The sequence below is a fragment of the Clarias gariepinus genome, chromosome 10 (genome assembly GCF_024256425.1).
Source record: "Clarias gariepinus isolate MV-2021 ecotype Netherlands chromosome 10, CGAR_prim_01v2, whole genome shotgun sequence".
In the NCBI taxonomy this organism is placed as follows: Eukaryota; Metazoa; Chordata; class Actinopteri; order Siluriformes; family Clariidae; genus Clarias; species Clarias gariepinus.
This window is the reverse complement of record NC_071109.1, coordinates 32634319-32654153: the sequence shown is the minus strand read 5'-3', so window position 1 is coordinate 32654153 and position 19835 is coordinate 32634319. Positions and strand designations below refer to the sequence as shown.

General features: G+C 40.2%; 1 long non-coding RNA gene across 1 annotated transcript; it reads right to left on the bottom strand.

The window, feature by feature from the left end:
• Positions 1-13142: 13142 nt before the first annotated feature.
• Positions 13143-14266, bottom strand: LOC128531282 (uncharacterized). Its single transcript, XR_008361184.1, has 6 exons — positions 14237-14266; positions 14102-14154; positions 13954-13987; positions 13718-13791; positions 13541-13633; positions 13143-13450 (listed from the first exon to the last, which is right to left on the bottom strand). It is a non-coding gene; the product is annotated as an uncharacterized LOC128531282 (long non-coding RNA).
• Positions 14267-19835: the final 5569 nt, after the last annotated feature.

Genomic DNA, 19835 nt, shown 5'->3' with positions numbered 1-19835 from the left:
GATGCAGAGGATAGGGTTAGATGGAGGCAGATGATTCGCTGTGGCGACCCCTGAAAGGGAACAGCCGAAAGACAAAGAAGAAGAAGGTCTGGAAATAATCAGGTCTGGGTGTGGCAAGTAAAATTCAATTCCGTTTTTCAAAAATCATAGTTCATTCATGATTTAGCAATAAGGGAGCAATTACTTTTTCACATAGGGCCTGGTAAATTTGGATAGTCTTTGTCTCTTAATGAATGAAATTATCATTTAAAAACTGCATTTTGCATATATTCAAATTCAAATTTTATTTGTCACATACACAGTCATACACAGTACGATATGCAGTGAAATGCTTATATTCAGGTTACACTGCACAGTGATCAGATCTTCGAACTGATTGTCATCTATACTGTAAATATAATAAAAATGTAATGTTGGTGTATCTGTACCTTAAAGATATTTGCAAAAAAAGAATTTTGGGGACCTAAGTAATAGAAAACATCAAGATTTTTTTTTTTTTTTGTTGGAATTGGTCACCGTCTGTTTGTTTGTGCATGCATCACTTAAAAACTACTAAACTAATTTTAATTGAGTTTTTACAAGTGTGGCCGAGCTTGAGATAGCATAAAGGCTTAGTTTCATCGCAGTTGGCCCACAGGAAGAAAATATTTGATAATTAAAAATTCTAATAGAAAATTCCCTTATATCTTATAAAAAAAAAATAAATCTTGAAAAAAATCATTAGTTTATCTTAAAATTCAATTGATGGTGCTGTACATTTTTAATAGGCACTTACACTACTTACAGTAATAAACACAATCTCACACCTTCATTCTGTGCACTTCGTTCAAAGTAACACAAAATTTTAGTTTATTTCAAAATGTCGACAGATGGCATTATGTACATTTTTAAAAACGTGCTTATGAATTTGCCATTAAATTCCACATGAACAAAGTCACAGGCACATCTAGACATAATATGTCTGACCTCAGGACTAACAAAAATGCCTTCTTTGATATTGCCATCAGCTATTCTTGGGAACACCTGTCTTAAATAACAAAAGCCTGCTTATTGCTTTTACAAAATCCTTCCTAAGTCCTAGTTTAAAGTGACGAAGAGGCAAAAATATATTTTTAGAAAGAAATTAGTTATTTCATCTTGGCAGCTTCAAGCAACAAAATTTTTTGTACCTGGTAACCACAAATACCATTCCTGCAATTCCGAGCCCAGCAGTTCAGCTTTTGCTTTTGATTTGTCTCTTGGAGTCCATTCCTTGTCTTGATCACCAATTTTACAGTCAAAATAAAGTTCATATGGTTTCTTTAAAGAAAAATCATTAAGATTCTTTAAGACGTAAGTGTGTACTCGCTGCAAATGTAGCAGAATGTGTTGCGACTGTTGCGACAACAATGAGACATACTGACCTGTAAAAATTCTACAGCCTCTAGCTTACTTGTTGCATTACTGAGACATGCTATATTTTGAAACAATCAGTACACACAATAGGCTGCACAGTATAAGGCTACATTATTACAAAGAATAGCATACATGTACGCAAGGACAGACTTGACGAGACTGTAAGCTACTAGTAAACTGCAAGTCAACATGCCCTCATTCCGACCCTGGGCTTGCCCAGGGTGCAAAAAACTTTGTGATAGGGTTATCACAGAAACAAAATAAATAAAAAATTACATAAATTATAAATTATAGCAAACAGTGTTCAAGAAGCATAATCCTAATTGTGCTGTTATCTTTGTATATTGAATTCAATTTTATTTGTATAGCGCTATTAACAGTTGTCATTGTCGCAAAGCAGCTTTAAACAATCAAAAGAATTATTTCAGTCTGTATGGAATGTAAGCGTGCATGAATCAAGATAAGCAGATTGTACGGTGGCCCTGAAGTGCAAAACAAATTAACAAATCTGAAACAAAAAAAACAAAACCCAAAACAAAATAACAAATTCAAAACCAAATTAACAAATCCGAAAACAAAAAAACAAAACCCAAAACAAAATAACAAAACCCAAAACTAATTTGCTATTTTGTTTTGGGTTTTGTTGTTTTGTTTTTGGTTTTGTTATTTTGTTTTGGGTTTTGTTGTTTTGTTTTCGATTTTGTTGTTTTGTTTTTGTTTTTGTCATTTTGTTTTCGGATTTGTTAATTTGGTTTTGAATTTGTTAATTTGTTTTCCGTTTTGTTAATTTGTATTGCACTTCTCGGCCAGATATAAACCGGAAAAGGTAGGTATAGTTGGCGAATAAAATTCTTATCGCTGATTGGACGAGACATCTGTCACTCAAGATATACAGGAAGTAGGAACTTGTTTCTCTATCTTTGTTTCTTGTGTGTTCTGCTTCACTTTAAACCATTTTTTCAAGAAAATAATGACCTTTTCCAGTAGAAAGCAAGGAAATGGAATTTATTCAAAGTTACTTTGAGGACGGACACTCGTATGCTGTGATTTTGGATATGCTGATGGAATATCACGGTATAAAGATTAGTTTGCGAACTCTAAAAACACAACTGAAGAATGCAGGTATGTTTCGAAGACAAAATTATTCCAGTTTAAACAATGTCAGGAATGCTATAAGAGCAGAGTTGCGTGGACCAGGACAGTTGTTCGGTTACCGGACAATGTGGTTAGCGCTTCAGCAAAAACACAAGTTGCGTGTGTGGCACTAGTGTTTTGGCAAGGCATGACAATGCTGACCCCCCTATAAAAGGAAAATGTAAGAGATTTATATCTTTCGGGGCAGAGGTGGTGATGTGACTAAACTTTTGTTGTGTTTGCTTTCAAGGGACTCCTATATATTTTAATTGAGAGCTTTTCAGTCAGTTATCCGTGAGTATGCAGCGATGTATTATATCCAAACCACTAGGGGGAGCTCTCGCAAAGGAAGATCTGCTCAAAGGCGATTAATCATAACATAGCGTATGCAGAAACGAGCAGAGGACGGAAAGATTGAGATGCTCCATTTCTAATCGCTGTATATTGTTTATTTTCTATTTTCTTTGCTTCAGGTAAGGTTAATCCCATATATAACGAGTTAAAGTAGTCCATGACACTATTTAGTGACACTATGATGTGTTAAGTGAGTTTTGAGTACAAAACAGTGTGTGAATCATTCGTAAATATGGTTCGAGTCGAAACCATAGTAATGAAGTTGGGAAATGAACCAGATAAGGAGTACTGTGTATAAGAATGACAATATCTGTTATGAAACGTTTATTTTTTTTTTGTTACTGGTATTCAGGTAGTTAAACAAGGCAGTTAAGTGTAATGTAAGTTCATTAACACACGTGTAGTTTATTGGTGTCGGCCATTTTGAGTGACGGTAGACTGTGTTCATAAGGTTAACGAAAACACAAGGGAGGAACTACTGTTAATTTAGGGAACAAAAGAGTTGTGAAATGTGACACAGGTGAATATGATCATTATCATGGGTAATTCATAGAATGTCATTTATGCTTTAACTGAGAATGTATGTAATGTAGAGGAGTTCAAACTGAGTGTAAAATTGTTTTGTGTTACGGAGCAAAATGTATGTTATATTCTTAATGGAAGATGTAAGTGAATGTTCACATTTAGTTTACATTTAGTGAACAACAGGGAATGTTGAAATAAAAAAAAGGAAGATCTGCTCAAAGGCGATTAATCATAACATAGCGTATGCAGAAACGAGCAGAGGACGGAAAGATTGAGATGCTCCATTTCTAATCGCTGTATATTGTTTATTTTCTATTTTCTTTGCTTCAGATTTCAATACTGCGCACATCTTCTAATAAATGTGTTACACTGGAAAGACGCCTGTTCCTTTGCAGACCGGTAACATATTTTGGCGAGCCAGCCACGAGAGGTAGAGCAGTGTGGTAAAGACTACCTCTCCAGAGACGAGTTTAGTTATGGACAACAGCCAGCACCTTCACGACCAAGTGAGCGCCGAACTGTGGCAGTTAGATGAGGACCATCTACAAGAGGTTTGTCGTTACCTGAAATGTGATGCGTCTCCAGGTAAGCCCAGGCGACTGCTCATTAGGACGGTCGAAAGCATGTTGGATGAAATGTGGGAAAAGGAAGGAGAAAGTGAGGTGATTCAGTGCTTTAAAGATTTACTGTCATTTATGGAGGAGGTAAAACAAGGCACCACTGATGTGGAGGTGATGGTAGAGAAACCAGCACAAGTAGGTGGGCTGGAAGAAAAATATCTAAGCCACCCACGGAGAGATGAGGAAGTTTACGGCGATGCTGGAAAGATAGGAGGTAGCCACAAGCCGGTTAAAAGTAACACAAGATATGATGAAAGGATTGAAGCATCCCGTAAATTGACTGAAGTAACCCTAAGGAGGGAATTTAAGATTTGGGGACAAATAGGGGAAAGTGGACAAAAGGAAAAGCTGTCCTACCCCAGCCTAGTTCGCCAGATGGAAGTGGGGTTAGAGAAGGGCCACTCTGAGGCTGAAATAGTAGAGGCGGTAGTAAGAGCTGTCACCCCAGGGTTGCCCCTGAGAGACATGTTGGAAATGAAGCGGGGACTCAAGCTCCAATCCTTACACACCATTTTGAAGGGTCACTACAAAGTTAACAGTACAACGGCTCTCTATCACCAGCTTACAAACATATCTCAAGAGCCCAAAGAGTCAGTTCAAAACTTCATCTTTAGGGCCATTGAACTGAAAGACAAATTACTGTGGAAAGCCGAAGATGGGGATGATGACCGCTATAGCAGGGATGTCATCCAGCGTAAATTTCTTCGTTCAATTGAAACGGGACTGATAAGTGACTCTCTGAAATTCCAGATACAGCCCTATCTCAGTAACATCAGACTGACGGACGAAGAGCTGATTGAAGTTGTGAATGAGGCCGCTAAGCTGGAACGGGAAAGGCAGGAGAAACTGAAAAGGCTCCATGCAGGTAAATCTCCCCGCATACATGAAGTTCATTCAACACTTGCTGAAGGTACCCATGTTAGTGTCCAGTGATCCAACGGTAGCGGAGGACCCAATCATTGGGTACAATGTCATCGAAGAGATAGTAAAAAGGATGGAAGACACTCCTGAGCGTAGAGAAAGGAAAATGCTACATATAATTTCTGCGTTCTCCATCACCCGCAAAGAGGCACATATGTTGTTGAAACTGATCCAGAGTGGGGAGCAAGAGGTAACTGTCGGGGTAGTGAAGAATGGAAGGAAACTTGTATATTTGCCAGCAAAGCAGGTTACCACCATAATGGTCCGCGCCCACGTTGGGTCTCAGTATGAGGGCCAGGAGCTGCTCTTCTCACCCAGTGAGATAAACCCACTTCAAGAGGACCTGGAATTAAATGAAGCAGTGGTGAAAATTCCTGTGAGGCATGTCAAGTATATACCTATATCAGTCGTCAATACAGCAAAACAGAATATCACCCTACAGCGAAACCAAATTCTGGGTTACTTGCAATCCGTGAAAACAGTTTACCCTGCAGCCACCCAACTCACTGAACCTCAGGGGGCTCAAGGAGAGGAAGCCCAAAAGCTTGAGTCAGCTCCCGAAAAGACTGCTAATGGCTCACAAAGTGAATTGCCACCACCAGCATGGGATCCCCCTGTGAACTTAAACCATCTCACCAATGACCAGCAGGAAGCTGTAAAAAAAGTACTGAGAGATGAGTGTCAAGCATTTGCCTACAATGACGATGACATTGGTTGCATCCCATCTTTGAAGATGCATATCAAACTGCATGACACAAGGCCAGTGCAGAAAACGTATATATCTATACCAAAGCCGTTACATGACGAGGTCAAGCAATACTTACAAGATCTGCTGAACAAAGGCTGGGTGACGCCTTCCAGGTCAGCATATTCATCTCCAGTAGTCTGTGTAAGAAAGAAAGATGGCAGTCTTCGGTTATGCTGTGACTACAGGGAGTTAAATCAAAAGTCTGTGCCGGATCGCCATCCTATACCCAAGATACAAGACATGCTGGATGCGTTGAGTGGAAGCACTTGGTTCTCCGTAGGGAAGGCCTACCACCAGGGTTTCCTGGATGAGGAGAGCCAACCACTGTCAGCTTTTATAACCCCATGGGGGCTGTATCAGTGGAAACGTATACCATTTGGCTTGAGTTCGGCACCAGCCGAGTTCCAACGAAGCATGGAAAGCTGCTTGTTAGGCCTCAGGGACACAATATGTCAACCCTACCTAGATGACAACTTGGTGCATAGCAGCAGTTTTGAAGATCATTTGTCCCATGTGCGATTGGTGCTCCAGCGCTACCAGCAGCATGGCGTGAAACTCTCCCCCAGAAAGTGTGAGCTGTTTAAACGCAAAGTGAGATTTCTGGGAAAGATGGTGTCTGGTGAGGGTTACACGATGGACCTAGAGGAAATCGCACCAGTGCAGGCCCTGAAGGAAAGGGCACCCTCCACAGTGGGTGACCTAAGGAAGATGTTAGGGTTCCTGTCTTATTACCGTTCCTATATCCCAAATTTTTCCCGCATCGCCCAGCCATTGTACCAGCTACTGACGATAAAAGGAAAGGGTTCAAATGAATCAGGAATGGTGCCAATGAAAGGAAAGCCCACCCGAAAGAAGAAAGAAGGTAATTTGGCATCACAGACACCCATAGAGTGGACGCAAAACCATCAGGCGACACTTAACAACCTGATAGACCACCTTGCAAAACCCCCAATCCTTGGTTTCCCCGACTTCACTCAGGCCTTTGTGTTACACTGTAATGCATCCCAGGAAGGATTGGGTGCAGTATTGTATCAACGCCAAAATGGGAAGTTGGTAGTAATAGCTTATGGATCCAGAACACTCACGCCGCCAGAGAAAAATTACCACATGCATTCGGGTAAACTCGAATTTCTGGCACTGAAATGGGCTGTCTGTGAGCGTTTTCGTCCTTACTTGTACTATGCACCTTCTTTTGTTGTCTATACAGACAACAATCCTCTCACCTATGTGCTCACATCCGCCAAACTGAATGCCACTGGGCACAGATGGGTTGCGCAGCTTGCCGACTTTAATTTTACCATAAAATATCGCCCGGGTAAAAGTAATGCGGATGCAGATGGTCTCTCACGCATGCCGTTGGACATAGACAAGTTTATGGAGCAGTGCACAGAACAAATGCAGCCAGATGTTTTCAGAGCTTCAGTGGAGGGAGTGATGGTGGAGAATGAAAATCCCTCACAAGGAACAGGGTTTATCCACTTAGACGCTTTGAGCCTCATGAGAGATGGTGACCAAGGTGACCTGGGTCCATCACTGACCCCAACCCAGATTCGTAAAGCTCAGGAAATGACAGCATTATTGGGAAAGTCCTGAAATTCAAGGAAACAGATCAACGACCAAGTAGGGAAGCAGTGAAAGCAGAACATCCTGATGTGGCAATGCTGTTAAAACAATGGTTTAAACTTGTTGTGGGGGAAGATGGAGTACTATACAGGAAAACGAGGAGAAGAGAACAGTTGCTCCTGCCAAAGTCTTACCATCCCCTGATCCTAAAAGAACTACACCAAAAGATGGGTCATCTAGGAGTGGAGAGGACTCTCTGCCTCATCCGAGAGCGCTTTTACTGGCAGAGAATGCAGAGTGACGTGGAGCACTTTGTCACCAAAGTGTGTGAGTGTCTGAAAAAGAAACGGCCAGTAAGACAAACTCGAGCGCCTTTAACCACGATTCACACCACATATCCATTCGAAATGGTCTCAATAGACTTCCTTCATTTGGAGACCTGCAGGCAGGGTTTTGAATACATTCTTGTGGTGGTGGATCATTTTACTAGATTCGCACAGGCTTATGCAACCAAAGATAAGTCTGCTAAGACCGTTGCAGAAAAGCTGTTCAATGATTTTGCTTTGAAATTTGGTTTTCCCTGTAAAATCCATCATGACATGGGCAAAGAGTTTGAAAACAAACTACTGAGAAAAATGAAAGAACTCTGTGGGATCCATGGGTCACACACAACAGCTTACCATCCACAAGGCAATGGACAAGTGGAGCGATTCAATCGCACTTTATTGTCTATGCTTCGTACACTTGCAGATGAGGAGAAAGCAGACTGGAAGAACTCTTTAGCCAAGGTGATTCATGCCTACAATTGTACAAGGAGTGAAGCAACTGGTTTCTCTCCTTACTACCTGTTGTATGGAAGATCCCCGCGCTTGCCTGTTGACATTCTTTTCAACCTGAAGACTGATGAAGGTAATTGTTCTTACCAGGACTATGTGTCTCGTTGGAAGAAAAGGATGAGTGAGGCATACCAAATTGCAGCAAAGACAGCTTCAAAAGTAGCAGCCCGTGGCAAAGCTTACTATGATCAAAAGGTGTTGGGGAGAGACCTTCAGCCTGGTGACCGGGTCCTGATCCGCAATCTGACTCCTAGTGGAGGTCCAGGGAAGATACGGTCATACTGGGAAGATCAGGTACATGTAGTGAGGCAGAGAAAACATGCTGAAAGTCCTGTATATGAGGTGAGCCCAGAAAGTGGGAAGGGAAAAAGCCGGGTCATTCATAGGAATCTTCTCCTACCGTGTGACTTTCTGCCCTTCGAAAGTGAAAACCTTGATCAACGTCGCTCACAGAACACCCCGAACACGCCAAAAGGGAGCAGGATGGGAAGAGACAAAAAGAGACTGTTTTCCGTAAATTCTGAGAGCGACTCGGAGGAGGAGGAATATGTACTGACCTGTCAGTGGCAGGAGAAGGATCACATGCCTCTCAACCCAAGAGCGCCGCCTTTCGCGCCTCGGGATGGAATTCTTCAGAGCGAAGAGGATTTGCCCCTTCAGAGCGAAGAGGATTTGCCCCTTCAGAGTGAAGAGGATTTGCCCCTTTAGAGCGAAGAGGATTTGCCCCTTCAAAGCGAAGAGGATTTGCCCCTTCAAAGCGAAAAGGATTTGCCTTTTAAAAATTGTTCAGGAGGAGATAATTTGCCTCTTGACCTTGCGGAAAATGGTCATCACTGCTCAAGTTATGACGTTGACATTGATAGAGACAATGCTGAGTCAGACAATGAGCATGACATGGACCCTACAAAGCCTCAAGGACTTTATCCGAAGAGACGGAGACAGAAAGCAGTGGTGTTCACTTATGAAACCTTAGGCCAACCTTTGTTGGTTCAGAGGGACTGCTCAGTAGAGTTAAAGCAGTTACCTACCTCTGATGTTAATTTCTGGAGGCCTTGGAGCATAGTTGAGAGTTATTAGAGACTCCTGGGAGGAAACTGGGGGAATATGCTTAAAATGATATTAAAATGTCAGAAGACATTTAGTTTGTAGGGGAGAGTGTGGCACTAGTGTTTTGGCAAGGCATGACAATGCTGACCCCCCTATAAAAGGAAAATGTAAGAGATTTATATCTTTCGGGGCAGAGGTGGTGATGTGACTAAACTTTTGTTGTGTTTGCTTTCAAGGGACTCTTATATATTTTAATTAAGAGCTTTTCAGTCAGTTATCCGTGAGTATGCAGCGACGTATTATATCCAAACCACTAGGGGGAGCTCTCGCAAAGGAAGATCTGCTCAAAGGCGATTAATCATAACATAGCGTATGCAGAAACGAGCAGAGGACGGAAAGATTGAGATGCTCCATTTCTAATCGCTGTATATTGTTTATTTTCTATTTTCTTTGCTTCAGATTTCAATACTGCGCACATCTTCTAATAAATGTGTTACACTGGAAAGACGCCTGTTCCTTTTCAGACCGGTAACACGTGTTAAACGTAATAATGTTATGCGGTTGCTGCAAGAACTTAACCCACGCGGGACAGAGCAGAGAACACGTCGTAGATTTGTGCGACGTTCTTATCACTCCATGGGACCAAACTATCTGTGGCATGTGGATGGGTATGATAAACTGAAGCCATTTGGTTTCGCTATATCGGGATGCATTGATGGCTTTTCGCGACGTGTCCTGTGGCTTATTTGTGGACAAAGTAACAATGATCCAGCACACAACTTTCTTACCACTGTACAACGCCTTGGCGTTGTCCCTATGAGACTACGAACCGACTGTGGAACAGTGCACTCTCCGTCATCACCATACAGACTACTATGCAGGCTTAAGAAGCCATATGTATGGTACATCAGTGAGCAATCAGCGCATCGAATCTTGGTGGTCCAGCTTTAGAAAATTAAGGTATGTGTTAATTTCATATTCTTGAGGAAGTCAGTAACGTGATCATTTGTTTGATGCATTAATTTTATTATTATAACTAGTACAGTATGCCACAAAATATGCAGTACTGAAATGAAAAGATGAACAATATTACCTTGTCATCTGTGAGTTTATTTCTCCTGAAAGAAACTAACATACACAATATTTGCGTGTTGATGTACCACAGTAGTAAGCGCAGTGTAAGTGTTCGAAGTGTGTGTGCAGGGCCTCGCTGTAGACAGTGTTAATATCGTTCACATACTGTAGATTCTCAAACATATTACAGAGCAAAGGTCGCTGCAGACTCCTGCAAAAGGAGACCGCGAGTTTATATTGTACTGTATATTTTGGCCTATACCGTCCATTGTAACATTTATTTAAATTAAATATATTGTCTCACACAAAATTCATTAAAAGCAAATTATTGTATGATTTTTTTTTGTATCTTTTGTGCTATAGGGCTCAGTTCTGGATAGACCTCTTTGGAGATCTCAGAAATGAAGGACATTTCAACGGCAGCAACAAACACCAGTGCCTGCTTCAGTTTTGCTTCCAAAATATTCTGCAGGCAGACTTGGATGAATGTGTATCATTTTGGAATAAGCACAGGATTAGGCCCTCTAGACTTGCAATGTGCCCTGGGGGGATACCAAATGAACTGTATTATCTACCACAAAGGTCAGCAAATATCTTAATTTAATATTATTAATAAGCTTGTTTAAAATACACTACACCTACAAAAGTCAATTGTGTACAATATAAATGTCTGCTAAATGCACCTTCTTACAGGTCAGGATCAAGAGACTGTGGCTTTGCTGTGGATGAAGTCGTGTTAGGTGCTTTTCCTGAATCAAGGTTGACAAATCAGTTATGTGGTGATGAAAACATTCATGAATATCTAGAATTTGTAATGGAACACAATCAATTACACTGGCCAGAGAAATGGGAGGAAGCATTACAACTTTACTTCACAATGAAGGAAACAGCAGGTCTCTGAACATACGCATTCTTAAAGATGATTGTAGAAATCACTGAGTGCAACCCGAGAACCTTAATCAAAAAGGAAACAATGCAGTACACAGAACGTATGGAGTAAATAAGTATAAGTATTGTAGTCATAAAAATAAAAGTGAATCATACAATTGAATACACAATAAAAAAAATCAATATTGTCATTTCTGTTGCCCTCAGTTCTTTGCTTCTGATTACAAGAATTATGAAGAGTTTCATCCTGCCTATGGACAGGATTAATGCGTTATTAAAAACTCTCACTGTCGAAAGAGTAGCTGTCAGGTTAAAACAAGTGGAGTAAAAATGACTTTAACCTCATCCATGGACTGCATAAAACTCTTTGCAATTCTTGTAATCATAAGCAAAGAATTTTATACAAAATAAAAAGTGAGATCAAGTGTCAAAGAAAGCTAACCAAAAGGAAAAGTTTTTTATTTTTTTTTGGTCTTATGACCATGATCCTCTTGATGTGAAACTGATGCAATAAGTGTGCAACAAAGCAAGGCTTTTTAAATACATCCAAAACCTGGAGAATTTTGGATTCCAAAATCCATCTGTTTCTGAAAAAGTCTGTATGTGTCTAAAAGTGGTAACTTGAGGGTGTTTGTGCATGTATTTGCCATCGGAAAGGGTGAACTGGCAAGAAACACAATGGATGGGAGTGGTGTGAGTCCAGCAGGCGGAAGTGAAGTCAGGCCAGTAGGAAACATCAGCACATCCTTCAGTGACACTTCAGTCTGGTGTTCTAAAACGACAAAAAATGAATTATGAAATTTGCAAAGATGAATCTGAATTTTTATAAAAGAAAAACGGCTTACTTTCATCTATTGGTTAAAAGATTTCTCAAGTTCACCAAAACACAGAACATCTTTTTGTTAAACTACTAATGGCAAACCTTCACAGTCGAGGAGATAGTCTGACCAAAAGCAAAGGGTCTTGGATTCTTTTTACCTCTGGTTGCTACCTGCTGGGCTGAGTTCTGGTTTAAATAGGTCTTCCAAATTAGATGCTGTCAGCTTCTTCTCAGTGTGGTAATGAAAAGGAGTCAAAACATGGGAATGCTTCTGGAGTGCTGTTAAAAACTCTAGGGTGGAAAGTCCATCTTTAAATCTGTTAAAGCAATCAGAGTTTAGTTTTTATTATTTTTTTGTATATTAACAGGCTTGTAAATATTTTGTATTCATGCATTTAACAGTAAATTGTTTAGTGAAATAGTAATATTGTGAAATGCAGTTATAACTTTATATTTGTTATAAATATTAAACATTTACCAAGAATGTAATGTATATGTGTATTTTTGTAGTGAAGTGTACCTTTTAATTACACTGTGGTTTCTGTCAATCACATACCACTTGACATATTCTTCCACAATCTCATGTTTCTCCTCAATACTGTTCACACGTCGAAAACACCCAGCAGTCTGAAGCAGGGTGCTGTTTTTTAAAATCAGTTCTTGTAGTGACCCCAAAGTGGCTGCATTCTTAATCTAAAAAGAAAATTTGATTTGGTTAACATTGTTTAGGTTCAAGCAGGAAAAAGGAAAAGGAATTATTTCACTTCCTTTTTTCTTTCTTGAAAATGGAAGTGAAATAATTCAAATAAGTGAAATAATTCATTCAAATTTATTAAATACTTAAAAGCAATTTTGTCTTAGATTTGCTACTGATAATCCTAACACTTAACTCAAGTGATTAGTAGCAAGGTTACTAAAATACTTATGTTTATTACCATACCTCTTGCAGCGCTTTCACTATACCCTCATCTGTGACATCTTTCAAAGTGGCACTGAAAGTGGTTTGGTTTACAATGTGGTTTACCAGGTCTTGTGAAAGAAAATGGGGCCCTGGTCCTCCATGGACTATTGACACAGCAATCATTTTTCCTGCCAAGAAATACTCGTCCTCCCTAACAGCTGTTATAGAAAGTAAAGCCAAATCACACACTAAATAGGTTTGTTACACATACTGTGTGACTTAATAAATACACTTTATGTAAAATACATACCAACTGAATTGTATACCAGGTAACGACTACTGGGAGGTCCATCAAAAATGGGGCGATACTGTAGGCAGCTCATCAGCAAAGTAAGAAGTTCACGTCTTGGTCCACCTGTATCAAGACCCTCTTCAAATGTGCCAGCATCATCAGAGAACTTAACAAACATGTCAGTGAATTCTGAGTATGAGACACGTTTAAATCCTCTGACTGCCCCATCCCACACATTGGATCTCATGATGTTAAATCTGCTGACACGTTTTCGATCAATGGCAAGAGCCAGATTTGAAATAATGTCAGGAGCTGTTAAACTGCCTTGTACCCTAAAGAATGAAAACCATGAATGTTAAATCTATGTAATCAGTGTAATGTAGGTTTTGTATTTGGCAAACCAGCATTTTTTTGTAGCTTACTCTATTGGCTCTGGGAGGTCAAGACATTGTGCTGTGGCTACAAGCTCATCATCCTCTTCAGTAATCACAGGTGCATACACGTCCATGTATTCTCTAACAAAAAAGAAACATATTTAAAAAGAAATGCATAATTTATCACCCCAAATACATAACAAAAAAATAATAAAACAAACAAACCTGTAACATTGGTTTTCTTTTGCAACGTGGTCTGAAATACTTGGACGGTCATCCTCTGAATCTGAGAGCATTATCTTAAACCCAAAATCAAGCCTTATCAACAGATGTAATTTTATATTAAACTGTATCTACAGTGTATTAAAAAGGCACCACAAGATATGACGAGGTAGGATACAAGGATCTTACACAGGTAATGTTAGTCAGACTACTTAGTTCAAACTACTGATAACACTAACCTCTACAACACTTCCTGGCGATGGTTCCACATCACTAAAGATAGAAAAGAAACAGATTTAATCAGATGTTTATCACACTTAAGCACTGATATACAGTATCCCATTTGTTCTGTTTTAATAATGAACATAAGATTAAAAAACAACTTACATTTTATTATTAATACGTTCTTCTGGTGTGCTTGTATGCCTGGGTCTTATTGGCTGAAAGAAGACTCATAATAATTAGTTTATACAAATATACAGTATAAATTTTTAACAATTAAAAATCTGCCAGGTCAGATACCTCAGTATTCCGAGTTCTTATGACAACTTCTGTTTCTGATTCTGAACTGAGAACCTCTTCCCCTAGACACAGAACAAACCATGCTACTACACTTAACATAAAAACTTAAGAGAAAAAGTACATAAATTCTATAAAACTAACCTTCAAAGTCCTTCTTTCTGCAAATAAACAAGTTTATCCTTGAATATGGCTTTCCAATTTCTGTTCTGTAGTCTTTCAGTGTAAACTGCCTTGCTGTCCCTGGAATGTTAATGACATTGGAGCCATCTGGGTAGAGAAGTACGTAGGGTCCTTCCTCCATGCCTTTGTTAAAGTCTTTTATTTTTTTTTCAGCCATCATAAGGATATCATTTGCATTTATTTGTGGATCAATGAGTAATGGGAGTGTTTTTCCTCGTTGTGGTTTTAAGCAACCACTGTGTAGACACATTATACCAACATTAATCTGTAAAAAAAAAATAAAAGTATCAACAATTTAGTAATTTTGCTATTCACAATTGTGTGAATATCCTTATACATTTATTATATATACTGTAGTGTACCTGTACTTTCTGCTGCTCCTGTTTGCTTCCTCTTTTCTTGCCCAATGAAAAGTTTGTTCTTTTCATAGATTTTAGTTTTCAGTATTTCAAAAACTGCTTTAAAGTGGCCGCAGATAAATCCACGCCCCTACCTATGTAAGAAACTAAAAACCAATGTTGCTCACAAACTAACTCTATATTTATTCTATTTCCAGTTATTGTAAATACAGTGTGGGCCTTAAGTTTCCATACATAGGAAAAATAAAATATTTTTGAACAAGTTTATTTTATGTTTCAGATACCCTAAAAATATTAGTTTGACAAACTAGCAATGAATTGAAATCATACTGATGGCTAGGTGATCCCATGGTTGAAACAAAATTTAACAAAAATCATGAAATAAACAGTGGGTGAAACATATTACAATGGTAACCATGTAGAGCATATTATATGAATAAATATTTTTTTTTATAAAAATATTTATTTTCCTTATGTACGGAAAAGTATGGCCCACACTGTAGAAGACACGTTAAATCTATGCTATGCATATTTAGTCAAATCAGGAAACTTTTATTGTCATATTAACTATAGCAGTACACAGTAAAATAAAACAACGTTCATCCAGGACCATCGTGCTAAATACAAACACAGAGCTAAGGACTAAAAAAAATAGTATAACCTAGCCACATTTAGCCTATGCTAATACCTCTAACATCCGTTGACTCCGGAGTAGTCGTTTTCTGCTGTGTCTCTTTTAAAAGCGAAAGATTTTTTCCACAAGAACTGCAAAAATTTGGCAGAACGCCATATTTGAAACCACAATAAGGACAGTACATGTTTGCACATTCATACACACACACGAATCTACCGCTACTACAGTTACTTCCTGTATATCTTGAGTGACAGATGTCTCGCCCAATCAGCGATAAGAATTTCATTCGCCAACTATACCTACCTTTTCCGGTTTATATCTGGCTGAGAAGTGCAATACAAATTAACAAAACGGAAAACAAATTAACAAATTCAAAACCAAATTAACAAATCCGAAAACAAAATGACAAAACCCAAAACAAAATAACAAAAACAAAAACAAAACAACAAAACCCAAAACAAAATAGCAAATTAGTTTTGGGTTTTGTTGTTTTGTTTTTGGATTTGTTAATTTGGTTTTGAATTTGTTATTGTGTTTTGGGTTTTGTTGTTTTGTTTTTGGATGGGGGGGGGGGGGGGGGGGGGGGCGGAGCCTCAACGACGCTCTTTCCCTTTTTCTTAGCAATCTCCATATGAGATAACCCTTTCATGAAGCAAGCTGTATCTATCCTGTGTTTTCCTGCCATCTACTTATTTATTTGTTTAAATATAGTTGAGGTGGAAGCGCAGGGTTATATGATGATGCCCAGATAGAAGAGACGCTTCCAGGCTATCTCTCTCCTGGGACATCATCCTCCCTGAAAAGCTAATACTTCCTTTCAAGCTGTGTAGACTTTTATCTTCCCTGGAGGGAAAAGCTTTTCAGGCAGCAGGTCTGGTTGGTGCTCCATTGCACACCATGCCGGTTTTGCAGGCCTACCAGGCTGACCTGCTGAGAGACTTGAGTACTGGCGGGGCTCTTCAAGATAGCCGCACTTCGCAATCCGCCTCAAAAGAGCTCAGAATGGCATATTGTCTTCTTCACAAAGAAGCCCTGAGGTTTGTGTGCCCAGGATCATGGGGGTGGCCCCAATGGAGAGAGGCACGCAGAATTTCTTTCGAGAATGAAGTGTTCTCCCTGGCACCGCAGAAGGTCGGTGTTTTTGCTCCGTCACCACTGGTGTTTCGAGCAACACCAGTCTCCAATAAAGTGTTAGCTCTTCGGTTTTTCCTGCCATGTTTCAGGATGCCGAACATCTAACATCGCTAACGCCCCCCCCCCCCCCTTTTAACCAAGCCGCGACCGTTGCTCCTCTCAGAGAAACTGGCAGCGTGAAAACTACTGCCAAGCATATCTCCTTGGGTACTAAGCACTGTAGAGAGAAACTACAGGATGCAGTTCTCACATCACCCTCCTGTTTCAACGGCATGGTCTCCACTTCCGTAAAACCGTAAAGTGCGCATCTGCTGATAGAAGTTGCTGGGGAATGGAACATGTAAGTCAGGCTACTACAGTCGGTATTTCTTGGTTCCCAGGAGGAACGGAGGGGCTACGTCCAATTTTTAGATTTTCACGGGCTGTTCCGCTATCTAAAATAAATAAATACAGCTTCAAAATGTTGACTGTCAAAGTGATTGCTCTTAAATCCTACCAAGCGATTGATTTGGGACAATCGATTGAAGGACACTTACTTCATATAGAAATATTGCCACAACACAGGAGGTTCCATAGGTCGCTTTCAGGGGCGAAGCTTACCAGTATTGGGTCCTTCCATTTGGTCTAGCTCTCTCACCCGCACATATACATTTCGTGGATGTATGGATGTAGTTCTGGCTCTTACGACTCTAGGGCATCCGTATTTGAATTACATAGACAACTGGCTGGCCCAGTCTCAGTAGCTAGCGCTTTGACATCAGCATGTCATCCTAGCTCATCTTTGTTTCTTAGTATTGAGACCCAACACCACAAAAAGCATGCTCTTGTTGGGTGTCACAGGGAATTCGATCGTAAGCGGGCACAGCTGTCTCCCGCTTGTGTCGAATCCATTCTCAACACCCTCAAGGAAATCAAGCTAGACCAGAAAGTGACCATCACTTTCAGAGATCTTAGCTCTTATGGCAGCCGTATTTACGGTGACACCTTTGGGCCTTCTGCACATGAGAGCATTTCGGTTGTGGCTAAAAACCAAGGGACTTCACTCTAGGGCCAATCCCCAATAAATGTTACGCGCCAGGTGCTTCGTACCCTCCCTATGTGGTTTAGACCCCGGTTTCTGACTTTGGGTCCCACTCTAAATTTGTCTTGTCATCGCAGATGCTAACGACAGACGCTTCCCTCATGGGCTGGGGTGCGGTCTTAGATGATCGTCCAGCCCAAGGGAGCTGGAGAGGCCATCTTCTTGCGCGGCACATCAATTGCCTCGAAATGATGGCTCTATTTCTGGCCCTAAAGCACTTTCTCCAGCAGTTGAGAGGCTACCATGTCCTATTGCGGGTGGACAACACTATGGCAGTATCATATATTAATCGCCAGGGCGAACTGTGCTCGTGCCGCTAAATAGCTAGCGCACCAGGTTTCAGTCCCTCAGGGCGATTTACATTCCAGGGCATATGAATGTGGGAGCAGTTGTACTGTCCAGTCAATCTCTGACACACGGGGAGTGGAAAGCCCACCCCGAAATAGTCAGTCAATCTGGGAGGGATTTCAGGTAGAAGAGGTGGACCTCTATCAGCCAATGTCCCCTTTACTACTCTCTGACTCTTCCAGCTACCCCGGGTCTGGACGCCTTGGCCCGTACACGGTCCTGGTTACGCCTTTATGCGCTTTTCCTGATAGCTCTGCTCCCAGGAGTCTTGGCGAGGGTCCATCAACAGCGTTTCCGCCTCTTATTGATAGCGTCCTGTTGGCTGACCAGAGTGTGATTCTAGGATCTAGTATTCCTCTTCAGCGGCTCACCATGGGTGATTTCAATGAGGTGGGACCTTCTGTCTCAGGCGCAGGGGACGATGTTTCATCCCCGGGCCGAGCTTTGGAACCTTCACGTTTAAAATCACAGTGTGATCAGAAAGCTTACTTCTAGCTGCTTGTGGTCCTATGACTAGAACTTCTGTCTTATCAGGAATAAGCAGAAGGAAATTAATTAACATCCAATTCTTTTATGTCCTACACACATTGCTCAACTTTAGTAAGCTGGTTTTTCTCATCTGGTTTTGCTGAAACACATACTTGTGTGTCATCAGCATAACAATGAAAACTAATACCATGTTTACGAATTATGTTGCCTAGAGGAAGCATGTACTGTAAAGGGAAAAAAGCAGTGGGCCTGAAACAGAACCCTGGGGAACACCAAACTCAACTTAAGAACATGAGGAATGGTCACCATCTAAATCTACAAATTGATAACGATCAGTCAATAGGATCTGAGCCATAAGAGGGCCATTCCCTTACTTCCTACTACATTTTCTAATCTGTGAAGGAGAATACTATGATCAATAGTGTCAAAAGCTGCACTGAGGTCGAGTAACACAAGTATAGTGACACAACCCTGATCAGAGGCCACTAGGAGGTAATTTACTACTTTAATGAGTGCTGTCTCTGTGCTGTGATGAGGCCTAAATCCTGACTGATACAGTTCATGTATGCTATTCCTTTGTAGATATGAACATAGCTGCTGTGATACTACCTTTTCCAGAATTTTAGAGATAAAGGGGAGGTTTGATATGGGCCTGTAATTGGACAGCTGACAGGGGTCAAGGTCGAAATTTAAGGATTAATGAACATACCCACTGCTGAGTGAACAGTTAATTACTTTTAACAGGGGTTCTGTTATTGCTGGAACTATCTGCTTGAGAAAATGTGTCGGTATAGGATCTAATTCACAGGTTGACGTTAGTTCTCTCGCTTCAAGGGGAGTAAAGTATTCTAGGTTCTGATGTGATGTGATTAATTAATCATCTGTATCACTTAAATTGTCTGGTTTTAAAGCCTGAATTTTTTGCCTAATATTTATGATTTTGTAATTGAAAAAGTTCATGAAATCCTCACTACTGTATGTTGTTGTTGTGGATATTTCTGCAGTGGTCTTGTTTTTAGTTAATTTAGCTATGGTATTAAATAAAAATCTAGGATTATTTTTGTTATTTTCTATAAGAGTGGAGAGATACATTGACCTAGCAGCACTGAGAGCTCTTCTATAGTTCAGGATGCTCTCCTTCCATGCTATTTGGAAAACTAACAATTTAGTTTGACACCATTTGCGTTCTAATTTCCGAGCGGTTTGTTTTAGAGTGCGTATGTGATTGTTATACCAAGGAGCGAGTTTCTTATTTCTAATAATTTTTCTTTTAACTGGAGCTACATTATCTAAGCTATAACGAAGTGTTGACTCTAGATATTCAGTCGCTTGATCGAGTTTTGTGGAATCAGATGGCGATCCAATCAAAGTTGA